This window comes from Homalodisca vitripennis, chromosome 6 (genome assembly GCF_021130785.1).
Source record: "Homalodisca vitripennis isolate AUS2020 chromosome 6, UT_GWSS_2.1, whole genome shotgun sequence".
Taxonomy (NCBI): Eukaryota; Metazoa; Arthropoda; class Insecta; order Hemiptera; family Cicadellidae; genus Homalodisca; species Homalodisca vitripennis.
The window spans coordinates 123,950,342-123,976,576 of record NC_060212.1 but is presented as its reverse complement, the minus strand read 5'-3'; positions in this window follow the sequence as shown (position 1 = coordinate 123,976,576).

Genomic DNA, 26,235 nt, shown 5'->3' with positions numbered 1-26,235 from the left:
TACATTTGTTTTGAAAGATACTTATCAATTATTGACGTATTTGTTAAAATTTAAACTACAACTACTGTTATGTAACTAAGTCATTACAGTTGATACGGCGGCGTATGCACGTTATATTGCATTGACAGACGAGCCCTTGCCAACCTCTCAGCCGCTCAGGACGCGCGTCAACTATGATAAGCTGAGACAGCTGTTGCGTGAAGCCGACTGGTCTGATGTTTACAACGATCAGGACCCGTCGTCTGCTTTTGACTCTTTCATTGACTTATTTCAGGTATATATCCTCCTCGGACCCAGCGTCCCCTATAGGGGACAATTTTTAAAACGCTACAGTAAACGGTCTGTATGTAGTAGACATTTCCAGATAGTTTCAGTTGTTTCCACTAGAGTTCACCTGCATGCAGAAATAGCCAGAATACTATTTCTGCTCAGTCATTGCTTTGTTTTGAGCATTGCAAGATGGCAGACGGACGAGATTACAGGCTACCACATACCACTCAACGTAAGTATTATCTAATAATAAGTAATTGTTTATATTTAGACCTAATAAAAATTAGACATACTAAATAAAGTACGTGTTTCAACATGTGATTATTGGTTTTGAGTTTGCCTTGTTATTTTAGCCTAGCCGGGCTTGCAAAATTTGATGTCCCCTATGTGGGACATTGGGTCTCGGCCATGCCACATTTCTTAACATTTGAAAAATGAAAACTGAAACTAATGATAGAATTACTCGACATAACAGTAATGTACTGTTAAACAATAATTAACTATATTGTTAATTATTGTTTAACATCTTTAGTGGTTGTATTTTCAATGGTTTACGGGGGGTTATTGAAATAATATTGTTTAGATAACTCTGTAACAAAAATTTTTTTTTGCAGGAGTCTTGGATGAATTCTGCAATCATCAGGGATTCAAATGTAGACGTTGGTTAAAGCAGGAGAAGAGATGCATTGATGTAGATAGGCAGAACATAATTTTACAGTACACCGCCAAAATGGGTGGCGTCGACCTCTTTGATCGCATAATTTCTTACTACCGTCTATCAGCAAGAACAAAAAAAATGGACAGTACGTCTGACTTTTCATATGATAGACTTTGTTGTTGCTTCCGGTTGGATAATGCGAAGGCGGTATGATAATGCTGAACAAACCCCAAAGAAGGATAGAATGGACTACCTCGAATACAGAACCGATCTAGCGTACCATCTAATTCACAACCAAACACCAGAGGAGGACATCGATGAAGTGGATATTTTACCACTGCCAGTACCGTCAAAAAACACGTCAACATCCCTCTTGACATCCAAAGGAAGACCGCAGCGAAGCACATGCCCATGATACCAGACAGCAAGGATCACCGGTGCAGATTTCCAGGCTGCGATTCAAAAAAAGCTAGGATGCAGTGCAGCACATGTAAGGTTTTCCTGTGCCTGAATAGTGCAAGAAACTGTTATAAAGTTTTCCATGAGATGTAGAGAACTAATGCAATATCCATTACTATCAACCTGTTTTATTTTGTAATAATGTTTATTGTTTCAGTTTGTATACCATTGATTTTTTTGAAGTTGACCGGGACCCAATGTCCCTTATAGGGGACATGCTTGATTTCATACTGAGGCCTAAATAAAAATTTTGAAAAAAATAATATGAGTTTCTTGATTTATTTGCAACCAAAAAATCACATAAGTTTCCAAAAATTATTATAAGGGGATGTATGGGTCCGAGGAGGTTAAAAAACAAAGTAAAGAAATATTAACTTTTAAAAAAAAATAAAACAAATAAAACCTTGGATAAATGATTTTATTTGTAGAAAAATTAAAAAGAGAAACTCCTTATTCAAACTTGTAAAAAATCATCCTAATAATATTAATCTGAAAAACTATTATACCATATTTAGAAACAACATACAAGATGAAATAAGAGCGCTAAAAATAATTACTATAAAGTACAATTGAAAAATGTGAAGGTAATACAAAAAATACTTGGAAGGTTTTTAAATGGCATAACTAATCAAATGAAAGTAAATTCAAAATCTGTTGGATTGTATATAAATGATAAATTTGAATACGACTCAAGGACTGTAGCAAATGAGTTTAATGAATATTTTTTTTAACCTAATAGATAACTTAGATTTAGATAGCAATTTGCCTATGAATTTTTCAACTTTAAGTTTTAAAAGCTATTTTGACGATGTGTATCAAGTCAGATCAATGTTTTTAGAGGCTATTTTCAAAGAAGACGTAACTATTGCTATAAATTCCTTAAAAAATAATACCTCTCCTGGTATAGATAATATAAGTTCTAATCTTATCAAAACAGTTGCACGGGAAATAGTTGAAATTCTTGCGTATCTGATAAATTCAAGTTTTGAACATGGTATTTTCCCAAACCAATTGAAGCAAGCAGTTGTAATTCCTATTTATAAGAAAGGACCAAACAGTCAATGTAGCAATTATCGCCCAATCTCATTACTTTCTTGTTTCTCAAAAATTTATGAAAAAATAATGAAAAAGAAGCTTTTAAAATTTCTTAACAACACGCGTTTTTTTAGTCAAAATCAGTTTGGGTTTAGAGATAATATGAACACTGAAAATGCCCTAATGCATTTCATGTCAAACATTTATGACGGTTTAAACCTAAATAAATGTACTAGTGGCCTTTTTTTAGATATAAAAAAAGCTTTTGATACTGTTGATCATGATATTCTACTTGATAAAATGCATAAATCTGGAATCAGAGGAGTAACAAACAAATGGTTTGAAAGCTACTTAAAAAATAGACGTCAATGTGTCAAAGTGTGTGCCACATACAGCGAACCTGGTACAATTTCTCACGGTGTTCCTCAAGGATCCGTTTTAGGGCCAATTCTTTTCATAATATATATAAATGACCTATGTAATGCAAAATTTGAAGGTAAAGTGACGTCTTTTGCGGACGACACTGCGCTCAGTTACGTAAAAGATAATTTGGCTGATATTCATATTGCTATGAATAAAGATCTGACAGCAATACAGTGGTGGTTCAAAATGAACCATATGTTACTTAGTACTGAAAAAACGATGTATATTAATTTTAGCTTAAGAAAAGATGTATCGTTTGAAACACCCATAATTTATAAATGTGCAGGTTGTATTATGGATTCAAGCTTAAGTATCTGTTTAACAAATAAATGTTCAATCGTTGAAATAACTAAAAATTTAAAATACCTAGGTGTTATTTTAGATCAAGAAGTTAATTGGAAAAATCATATAACAAATATTAAAACATAGTTAAATAACGTAATTAGACACTTTTATTTTCAGAAAAATATGTGTTGCTCAAACATACTTAGAATGCTATATTTTGCACTTGTACAAAGTCGTATTGAATATGGATTATTTCTTTGGGGTGGTACTTATAACATAAATATGAATTCAATATACTTACAGCAAAAACATTTTGTCAGAATAATAACTTCAAAAAAAATAACTGAACCCTCTCGTCCACTATTTAAACAGTTGAAAGTTTTTCCTTTGAAACATTTATTCGTTTTTAAGATTTTTAAATGTTATTTTAGTATGACAACTTCTGTTCATCAAATTAATGAATACAAAAGTAAACTTAGAAATGCAGATAATGCTGAAGTTCCAAAGCCGAAAAATACATTCTTTACCAAATCTTTTATTTTTATTGGACCTTGGTTTTTTAACAGGCTGCCAAGCCACATTAAAAACTCAACAAATAAAATTGTATTTAAAAAAAACTAAAAAAGTGGCTCCATGATATAGATAATATAGATATCGTTCTAAATATTCAAGTTTAGCTTTTAATATTATCACTTTGGGTTTTTATATAAATTTTCATTATTATCCTCTTAATCATTTTGACAAACACATTAGTTCTAAGTAGATGTAAATTCAAATTTAAATCAGGTTATACAGATTTAAATATCTTGTTTTGAATAGTTTTATGTAAATATATATTTTCTTTTCCTTAGCGAGAATTTGGTTTATTTTTTGTGTGATTTTTGTTCGCTGATAACTATTTGTTTATTTATTGTTTTTATGCTGGAACCTCCGAACAGGCTAGCCTTGGAGGCCCTATATTTCTCTATATATAAAAAGTAAGATGTAGTTGATAATTATCTTTATGTTTTTGTTATCTCAGTATATTTTTTAGTTTCATTCTTGTACTTAGATGATTTACTTTTATGTATTCTTACGAGTAAATTTGTTTAAGTTAAAAAACTTTGTAAACTTTTTCATTGTGCTTGACATGTTTTTGTATTTAAAATATTGTAGATAAACTTATAGTTTTGAAGTCAGTCCTGGCAAGACATAAATACGTAAAACTGTCTACTATACATATATAAAAAAAATGGTCAACTATATGTATATTGTATATATTGTGATGTAAAAAGATAAATAAATTCTTTATTCTTATTCTATTCTTATACAGTTGCTTCAAAATTACACATCGTTTATCAAGCCTTCTATTAATTAAACATTTGATATTATGATTATACATTTTTTACTTTTCAAATGTGGACTTTTAATGTATGTTAGAATTGTTTTTGTTTTTATAAATTTAGGAGTAAGTAAAACTAATATATTAGCTGAAGTTATAGCATATATTTTTTATATATGATATGAACGTATATACCATTGTATTATTTAAGCTTGAAAAGACGAAGGATGGAGAAAATATTTAATACGATCAAACAGTAAAATACAAAACCACTAAGTACAGCTGACAAGTAAGATACAAGTCACAGCTGCTTGGCCCCGATCAGAGTTGAAGGTATAGTTACTCTGCTTAATCCAGCGTAAAAGATTGGATCGGTAATGACCTGGCACAGAACTGTATCTGATAGAATCGTTGCCAAGTTACCCAACATCTTGAGAATACAATTTGTCATGCTTGAAAATGTTTTTAACCTGCAGAGGGTAAATATTTTTCTATGTGTGATATTACGCAAAAATCGAATAAGAAATTAACTTTCAGTACATTACTTATATTAATATATATATTAATATAAGTAATGTTATTATCTATTAACTTTAATATACTGTGTAATTTAGGTTTTCATATATTAATATATTTATGTAGTAGATGGAGTCATACCAAACAAACAAATCCGTAAAAGTACTTTTATCTTTTCATTTTATTCAGTTTACTACGTTTATTCGGTAGTCTACATATGGAATTAAACTCAAAATTAACTGCTTCTATAATATTATTCGTCGGAATAACACGACATTTTATACTTTGGTTGTGGAAATATTGTATATCTGAAATATACGAATAAACCTAGAATTAAAAGCTTTTTGACGAGAGACGGTTACCAAGATCTACACATTTGTATTCCTTTTTTGATCATGGTGAAAAAGGCAGAATCAGCCTTTGCAAAATATACTTGATTAGAACTAAAAATTATTCCCCACGTGTGGAAATGAATAACCTATTCATAATACACTTCATCCTCGAAACCATAAACACTGACAAAATTCATATCAGATATACGCTTACTTATATTATGCAAAAACAGAGGACAAGGGTTAGTTATTAAATACATTTTACGCTTAAAAATCCACTGAAGATGAAGAAATCTCAGGAGTAGTGTTGTAGGTAATTTTAGTATAGTCTTGTACGCAGACGAATATTGAATTGCCAATTAATTGTTTAATCATAAATTATCAAAACCGACTAATTAAAACTCAAAAAAGTTTATCGGTATCACTGTAAGTTTTGATAAATTTGGAATAGTGTTCAATATTATTATTCCTCTATATTCTGTGCAACCCATCGAAATATTTTAATAGTGAAATTGTTGTATAAAGTAGCTAACACGTAATAGTAAATAACGAACAATAGGATATTGGAGATTTTAAACAATAGTGCTGAATTAATGAATTCAGTACTTTTCACTCCATTGATTCCTAATGGAATCCTTCGTCATTGTAATTGAGTTCCTATGCTGATTTAAATAAAGAATTACAAGCTTTTATATTATTCCATTATTAAGAAACTTATATGATTATAACATTTCGTCTACTAGTACGGTTTCAAGATTGTGGACTTAATTGTTAAAAATTTTTAAGATTATATTAACATGTCAAAATTGAGGGTTATTGTCTCATAAGACAGCTAAGCTAAAAACACATTTTCAGTTAGTCATTTTGAGACTACAGTCTCATGTGTTATATATCTCTCTTCCGACTGAGTCAGAACGGAAAATTTCTTTCATCGAGAACTATTAATTTTCTAAACAACTTAAAGTTACTTTCAGATTTCCAAAAAACTGTTATATAAAGTAAAAATACTTATTCTATAACAAAAAAAGACCTGTTCGTATTTTTACAATTATAATATTATTTGTAAATGTTTTTATAAAGTTTTCAAACGTGTAGACCGAAATGTGTTTTTCCATCAAGTACAATAATTATCTTAATTGCAAGAATATTTAATTTGCCAAGCAGCTCTTTAACAGCCTCTACAGTCAAAAAGAGGCAAGGAGGAGGTACTAAACCATTATTTCAAGGCTTGCAACAGCCCTTAACCTTAAGAGCCTCACCAACTTCAACAGTCTTCTCCCAAAGTAGAGTACACCTATCAATCTACCCTTGCACCTAAATAGTCGACTTTTTTGTAAGTGATGTACCACTCCTGAATATCCCTAAACGATCCAAGATTTAACTGACACATCTGTTCTTACTGTAGGTATACCTATAGTATAGGTACAATTTATATAATAGTGTAAAGAAGAATTAATAAATACACAACGATCATGCAACAGATTTATTTATATATAAAATACTCTTTCGGTTTAAAAAACACTCCAATGATTTGATTAGCTGTAACTTCATATACTGGATATTATTCATTGAAGCTAGAATTCAATGGAAACTGTTTATTTAATAAATCTTTTTTTAATCGCCTTAAGAGTACGTATAAATAGCGTATAAAATGAATAATAAGACTAAACTTCACTAAGTAAATAAATAAAAGTATATGCTCTCTACGGTTGTAGCTGGTAATTGTATTGTGGCGTGACGACCACACGTAATTTAATTTTAAAAGTTCTCGGGTTCTAATGCGGACACGGTGATGGAATCTAGCCCAGGTTGCTGTAATAAAAATTCTCTCCTCGGTTGGCCAAATAAAACAATTTAGTTTATTGCGAAAACAATTTGAATTTTATTGCATAATTTAGAATCAGTTGAACAATTACAAATTTAGAACGGGAGAGAGAGCGAGTGACGAGAGCGATTTCACGCGAGCTTGACGCGTTCAAAACCCTGGCACGACTGCGACTCAGAACAACGAACTCCAGGGAGCAGCGTTGTTCCAGACGCTACCTCAGCAAATTCCTGCCTGTTTACCACCCAGTAACTGCGCAGCTGCTCTGGGTATGGAAAATTACCAGGCTTACTGCTGACAGACTTGGACTTACAATTCATGTGCTGAATTAAAATATATATCTTCTCCACCTGCACTGCTTAACCTAATAAGTCTGGCTGCATATATTCATTACTCGTTACTACAATTAAATGTTATGCTGAATAAAAATAAAATATATTACTGATGATTTAATATTTTAAACTGGCTGATTAAGACCGCATACGATGTTACCGGTCTGGTCTTAGAACTATATGCTGGGGTCGTCACACTCCCCCCACCTTAAAACCATACTTGTCCCCAAGTATGAGGAACCATCAGCCAGCAGCCAGAAGAAAAGTCTCTAATCTGCAGGGGAGGATCTCTGTCCTATCCTTTAGCAAGAAAATCTTAGTATATGTTCATTGATTACCATGCCAGCTGTCACTCAGTAGCCTCAACTAAATGAAATTTAAATAAACAATTGAGTTCCCTAAAAAGGCAGAAATTTCTTTTAATAAAAAAAAAGTATGCAAACGCGATACGTAATTCTTTAATTCGATCCGATCGCTCGCTCTCTTCTCAATGATTGAACACAAAAGATTTCAGGCTTACAACACATATATCATGGTATACTACGATACTAATTCAAGACCAGTCATTAACATCAGATAACCATTATCTCTAATGACCCAAATACGACTACCTAACCAGTAACACATTTAAAGCAATACGTAGTACAAGGGAACTAACCAGAGTTTCTAAACTTAATCTAAAATACTTAAACATTTCAAGTTGAACTACAACACAACTACATTCTATTAATCTGGTTGAGCACTCCAGGATAACTATGGTTTGATGGGTTTAATTTTAATGATTAAAAATATTAGTTGATAACATACCACATTTTGTAGAGCCTAATTAAATTTAAAATAATTATAAAGTGGTAGTCTTCTTTGTGAATTTTGAACGCTACTCCCCCATTCCTGGTTAAGCCTCGTGGGTTTTCACTCGGGGCCGGTTTCCTCAGTCACCCCTACTATGGATTATAATGGAGTTATCCTGAGTTAGTTCACTTGTACATCACTTGTACAAAACCATTATAATATACACAGCCAACAAGTAGCATGTCATGAATGACATCAAACTTAACTAACAAAATAAATCATTAAGAAACATCCTCAAGAATAGTACAAAAATTGCTAACATCTTAATTGTTCTTATTAAGCTACTAAGGCATCGACCAAACCATTACAATACTACATTCCATAAGGGCCCTGACAAAATGACTTAAAACTAGTGGCTCGACCCAGTTTAGTGGGTGGCCGTTACACTGTAAATGCGAGGGGGGTCTCTGGAAAAGCGGTTCAAAAACCTTTCATCTTTTAAAAAGTTTGCGTTGACGTTCTCCTGAACATCCAACAACTGGAGGACACATTCCTCACACTTCTCGACTTTCTTCAGTTTCATGGCAGAAACAACAACAAAAAAAAAACTAAAACTAAAGGTTCCGCCCCCCACGCTTGGTTTTTAAGGGCATTGTGGACCTGGGGGCTCCCCAAGGTTTTCACCTCGCTTACCCCTGGAAACAGGGTAGCTCACCGAGACCTTCCTCCTACATTTCATTACATTCTACTGATGCCTTAGAGCTTAAAATTAACATAAGCCAAAAATGTTCATATAAAACTCACGATTCACTTAAAAGAAAACTAACAAACGAATTACAACTTTACTACTTCGGCCAGACTGGAGACGTTACACCGCTTAGTTGGTTGCGCAAGCCAACTAGGCAGTTGCAACAAGTTAGTCTAACTATTAATTATTGTTGAACGCATGGGTATCAAGCCAACAATGGGTTACACAGTCCAGAACTTTGGGGGTAAAGGTAGGATCAGGGTTAAGGGTATGTTTGGATGGCCGGCAGGTCCTTCCTGTGCCCCATGTGGTTGTCTCACATGTTTATTTTACTTACGTTTTGTCAATCGCTTAAAATATTAGCCAATTATCGAATAATTTGGAAAATTATATCTCCAAGTCTGCCTGATCAAAACATAAGATCAGTTACACATTCCACAACACTACAATTTAACAAATTAAAATGTTACATCTAAAAACATGGTTACATCAACAATCACCAATCTAACATAACTACGAGTATATTCCTTAATACATCTTCCAGTGTCTCCTTTAACAACTGTCCCGTGTGCACACATCTCTCAACACAACTTGACTAGTCAACCACAATTAACACAAATCGATCATTCCTTACTCAAGTTCTTTGAAAGATTATTCTGTCACAGCATTAACACGAATGTCTGGAGCAATCGGTATGGAGTTTGCCAAGCAAAACTTCCTCACCATACCACAGTGAGTTGAGGGACTCACACTTATTCAGAGTGTCATTACTCACAGTTACAAAGCTTGTATCACGTCCCGCAGTCGCTCGAGATTAACAACTTCGACTGCCTCCACGTTCTGTTCAACATCGTTTATCTCTCCAGGGTTCACACCCTCTTGGTCTCCTTCAGGACTGTCTAGTGACGTCAGGCCTCTCACTTTTGCGAAGACCTCGGTCAGAGTGGCGGAGCGACGCTGTCGGCGACGGTTCCGGCGACTCGACCACCATGCCATCACAGGCATAACAAATCTGTAACACATGTACACAAGCATCAGGATTGACACTAACCCAAAACTACCAGCAGCTGCCACTTTTGCAGCATAAAATCTTCGACCAAACAGAATGTGGGACTTCAGATGACGGACTACGTCCTCCGGACGGTACTCCTTAACACCTAATGTGCCCAGCCGTTCGTTCAGTCCCTGCAGGACTTTCACAGCCGTTTCCTGCTCAGAGCTAAACAGCTCCTTCTCCTCGCTTGTGTAAATTTCTTCCACATTTGGAAACACAATTTCACTTATCTGTTCTGAGAACACAGAGCTGCCGTGAATACGGGCAGGCACCTTGAATTCTTCAGAGACAACATCACACATATCAATTCCTCTAAATTCACCGACCCCCTTCACTACCGCGGAAGTTATATTCAGGGTCCCGTCACTAGTTAGACAGTTCAAAGTCAATCTGTGCTCCTCTGAGGCACTGTATATCCATCGGCTTGGAGTTTTGACAAGTACCGGGGACCTTAATCCCGATATTAATTTTCTACCACAGAGCCTCACTTGCTCGTAATGAAACATCTCAACCGCACAATTTGGTCTCTTGCTTACGCTTAACAGGACATTCGATAACGGGCAAACAATCAGTTGTTCCCCTCGACACTCTCGGTCGAATTCCAATTGATTGTACATCGAGTACATCAACCGATCCTTACTGATCAATAATTTTTGGGTACCAACTTCCCACTGGGTCCATACTTTGAGAGAGGCATCATACACCGGATAGATAATAATATCATATAATTGGAACATCTTATTATCGTTTGAAAGAGGCAACCTCATCACTACCCTTAAGGTGTGAATCGTTGTATAACTATGAACAACTACAGCAGAATAAAATTGATGAATATTTTCTAATTTAACAGGTGAATACAATTTAGTCGTTGGAGGTATAACCTTTTCAATTTCCTTCAAAATTCTTAGATACTCATGAGGTGTTAGCAAGTTACTGTCAACCTTCCCAGCTGCTAAGCTCTCAATTGCTTGATGGAATTTAGTTATCTTTTGTCTTGCACTACTTACTGTTTCTTTAGTATCCGAAAGCGCAGAACTTAACTTCAAATATTCAAAAAGAGTTTTTAACTGATAATGAGCAGCATTTGCTTGTGTGAAAATTTTAACCATTTGTTCATGCATATTAGAATGATATTCTTTCAATATAGAAATTACGTTATTTATTGTTTTTGCATGTGATACTATTTCCGCCTGCATATTTGCTAGAACAGTCACCTGCTCCTTAGCTTGATGCACTATTTTCTCGTTGGTGTTGTACAAATAATCCATTTTTCCATCAATAATTTCTAAATCGCTATTTTCAAGTGTACCAAACAGAAACTTTAACACATGACCTCCTGCATCTACTAAACCTCGTTTTCCACGTCTTTGTGGTAACAGTTTTATTAGATCATCAATTTCATTTAGGTATTCACTAACTGACTGCTGTAATAGCACAAATTCGTAACGAAATCCGGCTTCCAATTGAATTAATGGAGAGTGTGAACTCATATTTTCATTAAGTAGATCTTCGAAAAATGTATTAAAATGATTCTTTACCTCAGTTACCAAGATACTTAGATTTCGGGATTCCTCTTCAATCTGCGTCAAGTTGTACTGCAACGTGACTCTCCAATGGCTGTCCGTCAGCAGCACATCTCTGCCTCCTTCAAATATGACCCCTTGCTGGAAGCAGCTTACTACTCCCAGGATTAGAAAAATCAATCCTAAAACAGAACTTCAAATTTATATCGAGTTTTACCTTTACAACACGAAATACCAGTCCCATAAGCATGTCAAGCACTTCCCACTTGTCAAAGCACCACCGATATAATTCCCAACTATGGCACATAGTCTTCGAGGCGTGCTGGCCTCCTTTTTACACGTGGCAACCTATTTCCCGTACGAGGTGTGCCAACACTTGGTACAGGGATACCATCATCTGCTGATGGTGTTCCCTCACCAATACAGATATTCGAGTCTGGAATCTCGATATCGCCAACATCGTCGTCAACGTGCACTTCCGGCACCTGGTTCACCTTGGTTCTACTCACGTACGGTTTTACTCGATTTACGTGAACCACGATTTCTCTATTTCTCACTTTCAAAACTAAATTCAACGACGATAACACCTTGACTATCCTGTAGGGACCCTTCCATAGTTTTGACAGTTTCTTCACTCTGTGACGTCCGATATCTCGGCACGTGCAGCAGAACGTACTGGCCTTCCTCGTACAACGAATCCTTCACTTTCTTGTTGTACTGCCTTTCATACTTGGCCCTGGCCAATGCCTTACGTCGCGCAGCAACTTCATGGGTTTCCTTTAACTTCGCGCGCAGAGTCTCTACATGATCACCAAATACCTCGTTATCTTCCGTGATAGTCAAGTCACCCTCCATAGGAGCTTCCATTTTTCGCCCAAACAACATTTCGTACGGCGAAAATCCCGTAGCCTCATGGCTTTGACTGTTATAAGCCATAGTTATATATGGGAGATATTCATCCCAATCAGTCTGATGACGGTTCACAAAGTGACTAAGCATTTTGGCAATAGTCGCGTGTACTCTCTCTAGCCGACCATTACTCTGTGGGTGAAAACCCTGTAGTCTGGATTTTCCTGATGTGCAAGAATTTGCACAACTGTTTGATCAGGTCAGAGGTAAAGTTTGCCCCTTGATCTGTAATCAAAGCCTTGGGAACACCAAACTTAGTAATCACTCTCTGCACTAGAGCTCGAGCCACCTGGTCTGCTGTTTGGTCAGGCAATGGTATAAATTCACAATACCGTGTGAAATGATCCATCACACTCAAGATGTACACGTTTCTCGACTCACTGATGGGCAAGGGCCCTACTATGTCGGCTGCCACTACTTCGAAAGGAACCTTGGGCTCGTTAAACAACGTTCCAAGGGGGGCCTTTGCCTTTCCATAGTTGGTTCGTTGACTACAACTGTGGCACGAACGCACATAGTCTAATACGTCCTTATCCATGCCCTTCCACCAGAATTTTGCCTTAATACGGTCTAACGTCTTAGCCACCGCTGCATGTCCCGTCGTTGGCAGGTCATGGTTCAACCTGATTACCTCACGAGTAAGAGATGAGGGGACCACAATCTTCTTGTCACCTCCGCTCACTCTGTACAGGATCTTTTCTGGGCTCAACTTAAAACACTTGGCCTTCCTTAACTCTTGACAATGAGGATCATTCTTTTGATGCTCACGCAGTGTGGCAAGGTCAACCACAGGGAGCTCGTCCCTGCGAGTAGCTGCGCACATAGCTCTACTGAGAGCATCAGCGTTGGTATGTCTCTTTCCCGGCTTGTGTTCCACGGTGTAAGTGAACTCAGCAAGCCTCAGCGCCCACCTCATTAGTCTACTACTTGGATCTTTCAAAGATAACATCCACTTTAGTGCTGCGTGATCTGTCACAGCCTTAAATTCACGGCCTAACAAATAACATCTAAAATACTTTGTAGCCCATACTAAACCTAGCAGTTCTCTTTCGGTCGTAGAATAATTCCTTTCAGCAGGAAAAAGAGTGCGAGAAGCGTACGCGACTGGATGTTCTTCTCCATCTACTTCTTGGGACAATACAGCCCCTAGAGCGTCAATACTGGCATCAGTAGCCAAGGTGAACGGCTTACTGAAATCGGGGAAGACCAACACTGGTGATGAGACTAGCTTCTGTTTAAGTGTCTCAAACGCAGTTTGGCACTCTTGATCCCAATCGAACTCCTTCCCTTGCTTGGTCAAGTCAAAAAGAGGTTTCCCAATGGCAGCAAAGCCTTCTATGAACCGGCGGTAATATCCGGCCAAACCTAAAAAGGACCGTACATCTTTTACAGTCTTAGGTACAGGGAATCCCTCTACAGCCTTAACCTTTCCTGGGTCGGGTTCTACACCATGGCCAGTTATTACATGACCCAGGTAGTTAACCTCGCCTACTGCAAATTTACATTTACTGAGTTGCACGCTCAAATTCACATCACGTAGCTTACTCAACACTTCACTTAAATGCGACAAATGCGAAGCCAAATCTTTCGAGAACAAGATAATATCGTCCAGATACACTAAACACTTTTCCCCTTTTAATCCCATAAGAACTGAATCCATCAGGCGCTGAAATGTTGCAGGCGCCGTAGACAGTCCAAAGGGCATACGTAGATATTCATAGTGACCTCCTGGCACATTAAAGGCAGTTTTCGGTCGACTTTCCTCATCTACCATAATCTGATGATAACCACTTCTCAAGTCAAGTGTAGTATACATGGTACAACCTCCCAGCGAGTCAAGTGTCTCGGCGATGTTGGGTAGAGGATATACATCAGGTACAGTCACAGCGTTGACTGCTCTAAAGTCTACGCAGAAGAAACGATATTTCTTACTGCCGTCCACAGATTTCTTTGGGACGATGACTACAGGCGACGCCCACGGGCTATGACTAGGAGTTATTATCCCCTTGTCCAGTTGGTCTTTAATCAACTCATCCACTATGGGTTTCTGATGAAATGGAACCCGATAAGCTTTCTTATAAATCGGCGCAGCATTTCCCGTATGGATAACGTGTTTTACGGCCGATGTGCATTGCAGAGGCTGGGCCTCACTATGCGCAAACACGTCCCTGTATTCCTCTAGTACTCTTTTAACCTCTTGTCGCTCGGGTAGTCTCAAATGGCTAAGTTTTTCATCTACACATTTATCAAACAATTCGTATTCTTTGATAGCTAGTCCTACTCGCTTCGTTGTCACATCTACATCATCCAAGATGGTCTTCCGCATCAACTCTGCGAGTTTCAGCTTTCCCTCTTCATTGAGGTGTAGCCCATGCTTGGTATACAAGCGCCTAGCAAACCTTCCTCGCATCTCACAGAAGGACATCCTTCCCCGTCCCTCCGAATTGGTTCTTTTTACGAAGGACCTAAGTAGATCATTCGCTCTCTTCAGATCTCCTATTACATTCTTGTCGAACCTATCAGGAATTCCCATAATTACAATGCGAGCATCCCACTTATTAGGTATTGCTTGAAAGGCTTGTTGTAGGGTGCGCGAGTAAGGAGCACCTCTATCCACGTCGTTGGTTCCTGCCATCACCAGTACCGTATCACCCTGAGTCAGCTGTGCAATCTCTCTTTTAAGATTACTCATCGCATCTTTAAGCTTACCATTAGGTACAAACCACGAACTGAGCTCAAAGTTCCCTGGCAACCTCTCTTCCAATAACTGCTGAATTCCGCGACCGTGACTATCCGCTATCAAGACTATCTTACGTTTGACCTTATCTATCGTATCGTTACTAACTGATTCCACTATTCCAAATTTAGAATTTACCGTAAGGGATACTTCTTCTCCACTTACATTCACAGCCTTCGCCCAACATTTATTGTTCACTATTTTAGTTAATACTCGTGCCAAATACACGCCCTGTATGGTAAGACCCACTGGTTCGACCACTACATCCGAACCCTCCAGATTATCATTAGTCGTAGATCCAAATTTGCTTAACTTCAACTGAACCAGTTTCTCACTCCGCGCGGGTATTGTGACATCTTTTGCGTTATACACGTAATTCTCTATACAACTGTCCTGGCGTTTAGCCACTCGGACAACCTCAGGTGTCGTAGTAGGGGCCTGTGCCTTTTTGTGGCGCGGCGCAACTACTTGCCTACCTGAATCGGGGACACTCTCACCCTTGTGCAACCGATTTAAACCAAATGTTCTTTCCAGACATACGGAGAACACCTTCCGTGATGTCTATCGATGCATTCCCCTCTTTCAGAATATCACAACCTAACACGGCTAAATACCCACGGGGTAGGTTACTCACAACAAAGTTCCCTTTCACCGGCACACCCGGCTTTAACATCAAAGTCACTTTTTGTCTGCCGTAAATCTTCAGAGTTCGTCCTGAAATTCCCCGGATAATCAAGTCAGGCTTTGTCATCGGAGCTACAGCGGCTCCACGTTTGATGAGCGACACCTGAGCACCGGTATCAATTAATATCTTTCCCTCGGCATTATCCACACGCCCCATGGCAACTAGTTCCTCGGCTAAATCTTTCACAACCGGAACTATTCGTATTTCTTTATCTACTCGGGCGGTTTCACGACTCTTAACTAAGGCTCCTACTCTAGGTTCACAAGTGTTCTTTCCAGTCGTTACATTTCTTTTCGTCGCCTTGGCCTGCGGTTGTGGCTCATTTACTCTCGGGGACGGGTGGCGGCGACTCCACTGGCCCCTGCCCCGTTTCCCGACTGACTAGCACTAGGAGTGCTGGTTGGAAGTTTTACGCGACAATCCTTTTGTCTGTGCCCTGGCTTATTACATCGCCAGCACCTCGAGTCATTACTGGGTCTACTAAATCCCCTATTGTCCCGACACTCACGAGACGTGTGCCCCGGATTATGGCACCGATAACAAACAAGGTCAGTTTGAAAAACCTTCCGTTCATCTGTAGCGCGAGACGGATCTTTCGATTGCTTCAAAATGTGATCAATTGCCACCGCTGTAGTGACGGCTTCTCGGATGTTAGTAGGGAATTTTAGTCTCGTCTGATCACCAACGTGTCCAATAAGACCTCGGGTAAAAGCATCCAAAGCTCTACGATCGGCTTCTTCCCTTAGTGCAGCATTAACTTCTGGATTTGCAGTGACTCGCACTGTCTTTTCATTTAATGTCCGCACTCGATCAGCAAAAGCTTCAATCGTTTCACCCCTCCGTTGCTGTATTACAGACAACTGCTGGAAGTAACAATCTTTCGGAGCTTTGTCACTAAACCGTTGTGTCAAAACTTCTTTAAATCCCGCATAAGTACTCAACCGGCCTTGATCCTCCGATCGAATAAAACTCAAGGCGGTTCCAGCCAATCTCAATTTAGCAACCCTTAATTTTTCGTCGTTTCCCCAATGACTTAATTCACCGACATTGTCGATACTTTCAAAGAAGTGGAGAACAGCCTCCGGCTTTCCTCCATCAAAGGGAGTGATCGAGCCTACCATGTCGAACGTAGGTCGTTCTGTATGACCTCGCAAAGTTTCCTCCAACATGGTGTTCAGGTGGTCACTTCGATCCAACCTAGCATGACCAAGAGTCTCCAACCGTTCAGTTACCGCATCAATGGCTTCCTGGAGGTCCATTTCTTGCCCTCCAATACTAACGCGACCAGCCATTGTCAATCAGTTCAGGCACACTTACTTTCAAAAAGTGGACAAGTCCCAACTTAGTTTTCCAAAAATAATTTTAAAAGATTTTTCTCAATTAAATTTTCAATTAAATAATTATGTGCTCTCTCCCGTTTGTGAAAAGTAATTAAAATCAAGAAATAATTTTAATTTATCGACTTGCAATCAATCAATCAACTTTCAATTCAGCTCTAATCAATCCACTTTTTGTCTAAGTCCTGAACACTAATCAAATACGAAGTTACACCACGATTTATTCTAAGTCAAGACAACCTACTATGTCTGAGCAAAGAATAATTCCAATATTTCAATATTTACTTTTCCTTCAAATTACCCAAAAAATATTTAAAATACCTTTTTACCTATCACTCAATTCATCATACAATTCATCACGAATGTCGAAACCTATTCCACAAAATTTAATCTTCTTTCTTCGTGCCTGTAAATAAACTTAGCAAACTAACTCAATCAGGGTTTGCTGGTTCCACCACGGACGAGAGGAAGAATTTAAACCATAATAAAAAATCAAAAGTCAAAACTTTAAAGTTAATCAAAAGTTTAAAGTTTAATTACAATTTAACTATCATCAGATGAACAAGTTCCCAAAGTTTCAACAAAATATAACCAAGTCCAACGTTAATTCTTCAAAAATATTTAAATTTATAATTTATTTCACTTCCCTTTAATGACTACTACCCCTTATCTTCCTTCTCTCACAACGTGGTTAGCCTCCTGCCCTGTACCGGTACCTTTGAGTTAGCCTAACCAAGTCAGAAAGGTTAGGTTATCAACTAATTTGTATAATTAAGTTAGTTTTAGAAGCAGTTAATTTAGGTTAATCAGGTTTTAACTACCAGTTAAATCAGTACATTAAAACCTTAGAGTGTACGTTTATTTTTGATCAATATCAGGTATAAGAATTGAATTACTGAGGGACTAGTCCAATCAAAACAAAGTACTACCGAATAACTACTCAATTATTCACAACTACCGAAATAACGATTGTCGAGATTCAAGTAATCGACAACCGAATGCCTAACAAAGAATATAACTAGTTAGTAATGTCGAATGGAATTGTGGGAGCTTACAACAAGTATGGCGGACTATTAGCGTCTATTGTTCTCAGCCAATATGGCGTCTCTATTACAAGTATTACTTTAAAATTCAGTAAAAATTATAAAAATTAATCAAAACAAGTTTTTAATTAGTTTTAAATTTAAAACATTAAATTATCTTTGACTTAGTCACCTCGTGATTTCAACAATTTCAAATATTACGTTTTATAAACAGTTTCTAGGCTAGCATTATTCTACGGGCAGAATAAAAATTACTTACCCATCATCCTTGTCCCGGCTTCTTGCACCAACTTTTCGAATTTCTTCAAAGAAACACTCAACCCCACAGAACTCAACCAAATGCAGAACTATTCCCCACAGAATTTTACCAACCCCACACCTGACACCAAATATGTGGCGTGACGACCACACGTAATTTAATTTTAAAAGTTCTCGGGTTCTAATGCGGACACGGTGATGGAATCTAGCCCAGGTTGCTGTAATAAAAATTCTCTCCTCGGTTGGCCAAATAAAACAATTTAGTTTATTGCGAAAACAATTTGAATTTTATTGCATAATTTAGAATCAGTTGAACAATTACAAATTTAGAACGGGAGAGAGAGCGAGAGAGCGATTTCACGCGAGCTTGACGCGTTCAAAACCCTGGCACGACTGCGACTCAGAACAACGAACTCCAGGGAGCAGCGTTGTTCCAGACGCTACCTCAGCAAATTCCTGCCTGTTTACCACCCAGTAACTGCGCAGCTGCTCTGGGTATGGAAAATTACCAGGCTTACTGCTGACAGACTTGGACTTACAATTCATGTGCTGAATTAAAATATATATCTTCTCCACCTGCACTGCTTAACCTAATAAGTCTGGCTGCATATATTCATTACTCGTTACTACAATTAAATGTTATGCTGAATAAAAATAAAATATATTACTGATGATTTAATATTTTAAACTGGCTGATTAAGACCGCATACGATGTTACCGGTCTGGTCTTAGAACTATATGCTGGGGTCGTCACACTATCATATTTAATTCCCAGTAAATAAATAAATTAAGTAAGACTGATAATATTTTTCACCTGTTTAAAATCAAGTTTCTTTACGAATTTTGTATTTGATTTAATAATGGCTTAATAAGAAACCAAAAGATATAATTAGAGTAATACTGTCTATCTAATATTTATAGAAAGAATAATATACAGGGAAACGTGCTGACACAGTAATATATAATGTAAACGAATTGAAATATCAATATTAAATTTATACCACACATATTAAAAGATTGAGGAAAATAGTTTGTTAATTTTGAAATATATAAGCCCCATATTTTATATTTTATTCTTTATATGGCGATTTGTGAGAGCAACTTAAATTTCTTTAATTTCAGACCGTATCTTGGTACATATTCTTTGAAAGTTCTACGCTATAGAATCATAGTTCCATTTAGAGATCATTTCTATGACTTTCATTGTAAAGGTATAGACAAATAAGCAATCGAAATTGTTGAAATAGTTACATAAACTTTTACAATTAAAATAGGTTAGTAAGTTCAATGGTAAATCTCCTTGACATAAAACAATAAAATATACACTAGGTGGGTTATTAATGGGCTCCTCTCCTACCTCTACAACTTTAGAAAGCATGTAAAGTGGAGGGATTTTACTAAACACACCTCTAGCTGGCTTAATGACTTTTGACATGTCTGTTCGTGGGAATTAATGGCTCCTATAAAAAGACTGTAAAACGAAAACTGCGTATGAAATACCAAACTCTTATTCCAAATGATTATATAATTTTACAAATCTGTATAAATATATTTGTTACATTTTCCTAATTCTACTTTATAAAAAACTGTTGTTTACTAATTATGGTCCATGGAATCAGCAGGTCTTCGTTTCTGCTTTGTATTCTAAAAAAACATTTATAAATTTCATGCATTAAAAGAGAAGAAGGTACGTGCTGTATACATCCTAGGTAGTACAGTGATGGCTTAGTTGGATACATATTACTTGTTTCAATGTCAAGGGTGTTCTAAATTTTGTCCTTCAGCAGTTTTAAACAAGGCTAGCAAGGTATAAACACTTGACTTTGCATGAAAAATGTATTCCTCAAAAACAGATTTCTAAATTAATTTGTTATAATCATATCGCACGTTGGCAAGCTTGGTTTTGTACAAAGGGTTAATAGATATGAACATAGAGGTTTACTAATATTTTAACAAAGAATACAAGTTTAATGAATTTTTAATACTATGAAAGAGTTTGTTATATTTTGTATTGTAAACTATAAATTGTATCAAGCGTATGTACTTTAATAGTTATAATTAAAATATGTTTGAAATTCCGTGTTATAAATAAGGTAAATAAAAGCAAAATAATAAAGAGAGAAGGAATTAATACAAACATATATCACACCCTTTATAGTGTGCAAAATCTATCAATTACCGTATGAAAATAAGAAATAAACGTTTTTGCTTCATAAAACTAGAATATAAAGGAAGTGGTCAATTAGTGTAAATGAATCCTTAAAAACTCTCAAGTTTTTATGGAGCGTAATAATCTAACTACGATTGGATATTAATGAATCTGCAGTAATGATCTGTTACCACGTAGAAAATAAAATTTTACATTTGTGGTAGAGCCTCGTATATGGTGTCTGACAGTGACGTTTCATAAACCTATATAACGATTAGATTAGCTTGGAATTCTTTGAAATATCGCAAATTCATCCAGAGGCAACGAAATTTAATTAAAAACACTAGTTCTTTTTAATTAAGTAACATTACATGATATGTAAATGTGATCAGTGATTATAATTAAGACTTTTCGTATGTTTATTTCCACAGTTAAAACGGTTCACAAAGCTATATGTATATTATTATAATTAATATTTATCTTATTAATAATTTATATCACTAGTATGTAGTAAGTAATATAATATTAATTGAAAATGGGAGGTTTTAAAGGACTCAGATAAGGAAAATGAAGGCAATTTCCTAACAAAACTCATAGAGAACATACCTGATGAATGAATGTTCTGTTTCCAATGATCTAAAAATACCTCATGGACGTATAATAGACAGTAAAAATAATTTATTAGTTAATTAGTGTGTTAACGTCAATAAAGCACGCTGCATAAAAACCAAGAAGTGTGATAATAATAGTGTTTATCAGATCGCCTTTCTGTTTTATTTTTCCAACTAATTAAACTTAGAAACCAAAATTGTAGAACAATGATGAAAAATTTTAAAATCATTAATTACAATTTTAAGAAAGACCTTAATAAACCCTTTTGTTGAGATCTTACAATAAAGTACGACAGTGAGTTTTTGTCGTTCAAAAGTTTTGGGCACTTTTTTATTAGTAACAGGAAGTTAGGATGTATTGTGTTGTTATATTGTACTATCCATGTTCATAATCACAAGAGCATGTTTGAAATTTGAAGTATTTTGTGAATAAGCTTTACTTTTACTGCAACAGTCTGTATTGTATTACGGAGATCTGTTTATAATATGAACTCATTAATAGTTTTTAACTTTTTAAATTAAAATAAATGTATGAAAGATGATTTCATTGTAAAGAATACACCCAAAGCATCACTATATGGAAATATTATAAGAGGAATCAATATTTAATATGAAAGGAAAATATAAACAATATTTTAGTCTCTCTACGAACAGCAATGTTATGTTCTAAATCCTATATTCGTTGAAATATAATAATTTACACAACTAACATAAGTTCAATACCAATGGGAACAATTATCAAATTTAAAATTAACTTGAAAATTTAAAATGCTCCAAGAGGAGTTGTTAATTTAAAAGGGCAGACGGACTTTATTACTGTAATATTCTCTTTCAGCAGTCATGATGTGCTGCGTTGTTTCCAGAATAAATCTGATTGTGTAATCAATGTTCACTCTCTACAAAGCCAATGTAAACCCTACCATCCTGGTTATCATATCTTATTCAAAATTGGAACATTTCCTAGTTAAAAATCTGTAAAATACGTGTATTGGTCTAGAACTTAGCTTTGAAAGTTCTTTAAAACATACAATTGTATAGTTCTTCTGGAATATACTTTTTGCAAAGTATAAAATCACAAACCTTTTAGATTTTATTACACCTGGAGAAGATTAATAGTTTTTTAACTAACACTGTCTTATTACATGATAAGAGTAAGAGAAACCACATATCGCGTGAAAGGCATTGGTGAGTTTGTATGAAAAATTTCAAGTCTACACCTTTTTGCTATGGCCTGTATTACAATATAATATTAATAGGACATAAATGTATAATTATACTCTTTTGATAAAAAATATAACTTTTTAATTTACAAAAAGTGTTATATGGCATAGAATATAGTCACATATTTATATCAGATGGTTTTCTAGAGATGTTTAAAATCAAGTACAATGTTATACTATCATATAACTGCTATTGTGCAATGCCAGCTATAATACATGCTAAAATTTCATGTAATTCATGTCATAATTTAAAAATCTTCTTATTTCCATCATGATTTCCCTTAGACCAATAAAATTATGAAATATAATTAATGAACTTAATCGAACTTAATGGTGCTTAAATTTAAATAAAGGTTTTAGTAGAGTTTCAAGTTTGTAGGTTAGTTTGTTCACAAGATTTCGTCGGATATGCAGACAATAGACAGCCAAAAGAAAATTTGCCAGACACTCGGAGATGGTATTCGTTAACACTCAGATTATAATCTTTATTATTTTCTCGCTGCCTCCTCTTTCACAAGACCAAAGGACGAAAAATTAGTAAATTTTTCTATCTTCCCCATTAATAGGCTCAGGTAGTACTAAGGCAAAATGTTTAATCAATTATTCCTCTATATTAAGAGAGAATTAAAGATTTATTAGCGAATTATATTAATGGAAATATTAGAATGTACTACATTAACAATAAAAAATGGATGAATTTGCAATAAACTGTACAAACAAACTTCGATTTGGTATGGTTGAATCTTTTACTATCTGTTTCATACAGGGTTGTTTGTAAAAGGACGCTCTACATTCCGGTTTATTTGGATGTGACACTATAATTAACTAACAGTTGTGTTTACATAAATCAACACATAGTAAACTCTTGTATATTCACAAAACATGCGAAATATTTAATGGCCTGGTATTCCCTTGCAATATTTGTGCTGTTTATAAACACTACACGTCTATACGAAGGTTACATAAAATGATGTATTATACTTTCTGTATATTAAATAAATTTAACAATTTGTCATTGACAGACATAGACAACTTTTCGTGTTCAATAGAATTATTATGAAAATATATTGTTTCTTTATATTACTATTTACGGTGATCTTGGTTTACTGTTGTTTCCAAACTAGTTTTTAAACTTATTTCCTTTTATTTATTTATTTTTTCGAAGAACATTAGCAAATTCAAAATCTTAATTTAGTATATTTTTTGTTCTTAAACATTCGTATAGATAGACGATTAGACAGAAATTACTCCAGTCATGTCCCTCAAGCAGAAGGTTTCATTAACGTTCAGGAAACAGTATACTATATTGCTACAATTAAAACGCTCTTCAATAAACTAGAAACTAATGATATACATTATAAACATTTCTGAATATATTGTTACAACTCGTTTATATTTGTCCTAAATTACATTACCAAACGTATATTACTTTCATATCCTATGTTTCATTTACAAGAATATATAAGAATGAATCATGGTTCTGACAGAAGTTATTATGCGGATATGTAGTACTTTCAGGTGATATATCCTCATGATGATGTTAATCAAAACTATTGTACATTTTTATGACACAAATGAGGTTTTAAAATGGACATGTAATCTATAACCTTCATATAAACGTTTATTTACAGATACAATTTAATTCCAATAGGCAGTACCTTAATTGTAAAGTGTGAAACTTATAAGCGTTCCAGAAATATCACTAATTAAACCAAAAGTTCCATTTTTAAATATATTTATTAGGAAGAATATTGATATTAACAATGCATTATAGTTATTGAAATAAAATGAAAGTTGAAGTACTGACCATATAATACAAATGTAATATTTTAATATTTTTAATTATAATTTAATGTATAGTTTCTAAACTAAACTCAATACTTCATTAGTTAAATTTCCAATAAATAACTTAACTATCGCGATTTTTCAATATGCATTTAGTAAATTGTAACGTGTAATTAAACACAGCACAAATACATCCAGAATTGTGGTGAGCACGCATCAGACCGTTAGGCAATGAAACATGATGGTTTTACTGTATTTTTGGAATCCTGGCTTGAGAGTATGACATTTGCATCCTGAAAAAAACTTTCTTCATACAGCTTTTTTCAAGAAATACATTTAATTAAATTACTCGTAAATCGTGTTCATGTGCAGCCTAGTGTGTTTAGATAAGCTATTTCTTTGATTACATTTGTTAATGTAAATACTCAAGTTACTCTGCGTATGTGTTTATACTAAAAGATTAAAAGAATAACAAACATACATTTATTTTTAACTACGATTACAAATACGTAATACATAAAGTCCTTCTCCATGTCTATATTAACACTTAAAATGTGTATAAAATATATAAGCAACCTAAAGTGTTAAGGGTCGAGATAAGCTGGTGTAGAGAAGAAGCTAAATGTTTCCAGCTCCTCCAGGGCATTGTATCAGGAATCAGACTCTAGGGAACCTTCAAACCCCTATTTTTATTGAATTGCTTCACTCTTTTATCCCAAATAAACCCTGGTATTATAAACTAACTCCTTTTAAATGCCATCAAATTGTATCACTAGACTTATCACTAAAAATAGTAAAATGAATTTTGCTATTTTACTGTGTAGATATGCAAAATGCAGATTGTAATAACAAATTACCTACTCAAGCAATTTTTCACATTATAACTTGGTAATTCTGTTTTGTGTGTTGCGATTTGTGTATAAAATTAAAAATGAAAAAAAATGGAAATGAAAACTTCTTAATTTTTTACAGGCAAAATTACGAGAAAAAAACTAACCGTACAATATTTTATGGTACAAAGGAGTGTGTATTCTATAGTGTGCTAGGTTAATTATATTTTATATAGCATATGTAGTAAACATTATATATGTGTATGTTTTATTTGAAGTATATATGGTTTCAAGATACAACCACCCGTTGAGATATGATCTGACTACATGAAGTAAATGTTTTTGTAATAATTGATCAATAAGGACTTAAAATTACAAGGATAAGAACGATATATGTAGTATTAATTCTAGTATAAAGTAAAATTACAATGTTATTACCATACTGAGATTAATTTATTATCATGCATTAAAGTATCTTGTGCAAAATAAAAATTATATATTTTAAAACTCTTGTATGCATTAAAATGGTAAAATAAACTAGAAATCCCAAATCCCTTGTACTAATTTGAACTCCTGTATATATGGCAAATGGAAAGAGCTCTCTGTAATAGAAGGGTATGTATGAGCTCTGTATCGCTGTCTCTTGTGCAAGCGAGTACGAGTTTACTTAATGGGAGACCTACCCCAAGAGGGATGTTTGCCTAGTACTTCATCTTTCGTTACCAGCTGAGCCTTCCAGCCAAACATCTCTGTCTTTGCCGTACTTTACAAAGTCATGACTTTTCATGGCCCACTATTTTCTTTTCTTTTATGACTATTAATGTTAATAAAAATTAATAGTCAATCGATTTGATTTTAGTCAATTTTACTTCGTTGAACAACATGTTCAAGTTGTTCCGATAATAATACATATTTTTAATCATAAACTAACCATGATAATATTACCGTAATAATTTCAGGTGGTTTGACCTACATTCATAGCTTTATCAATATGTATAGTTAATCCTCTTCCGTAGCTCCTCAGGATTTACATTACATTCGTGGCCCTTTCATCAGAGAACGGTTTCATCTAACATATAAGGCCTTCTTAAGAACATT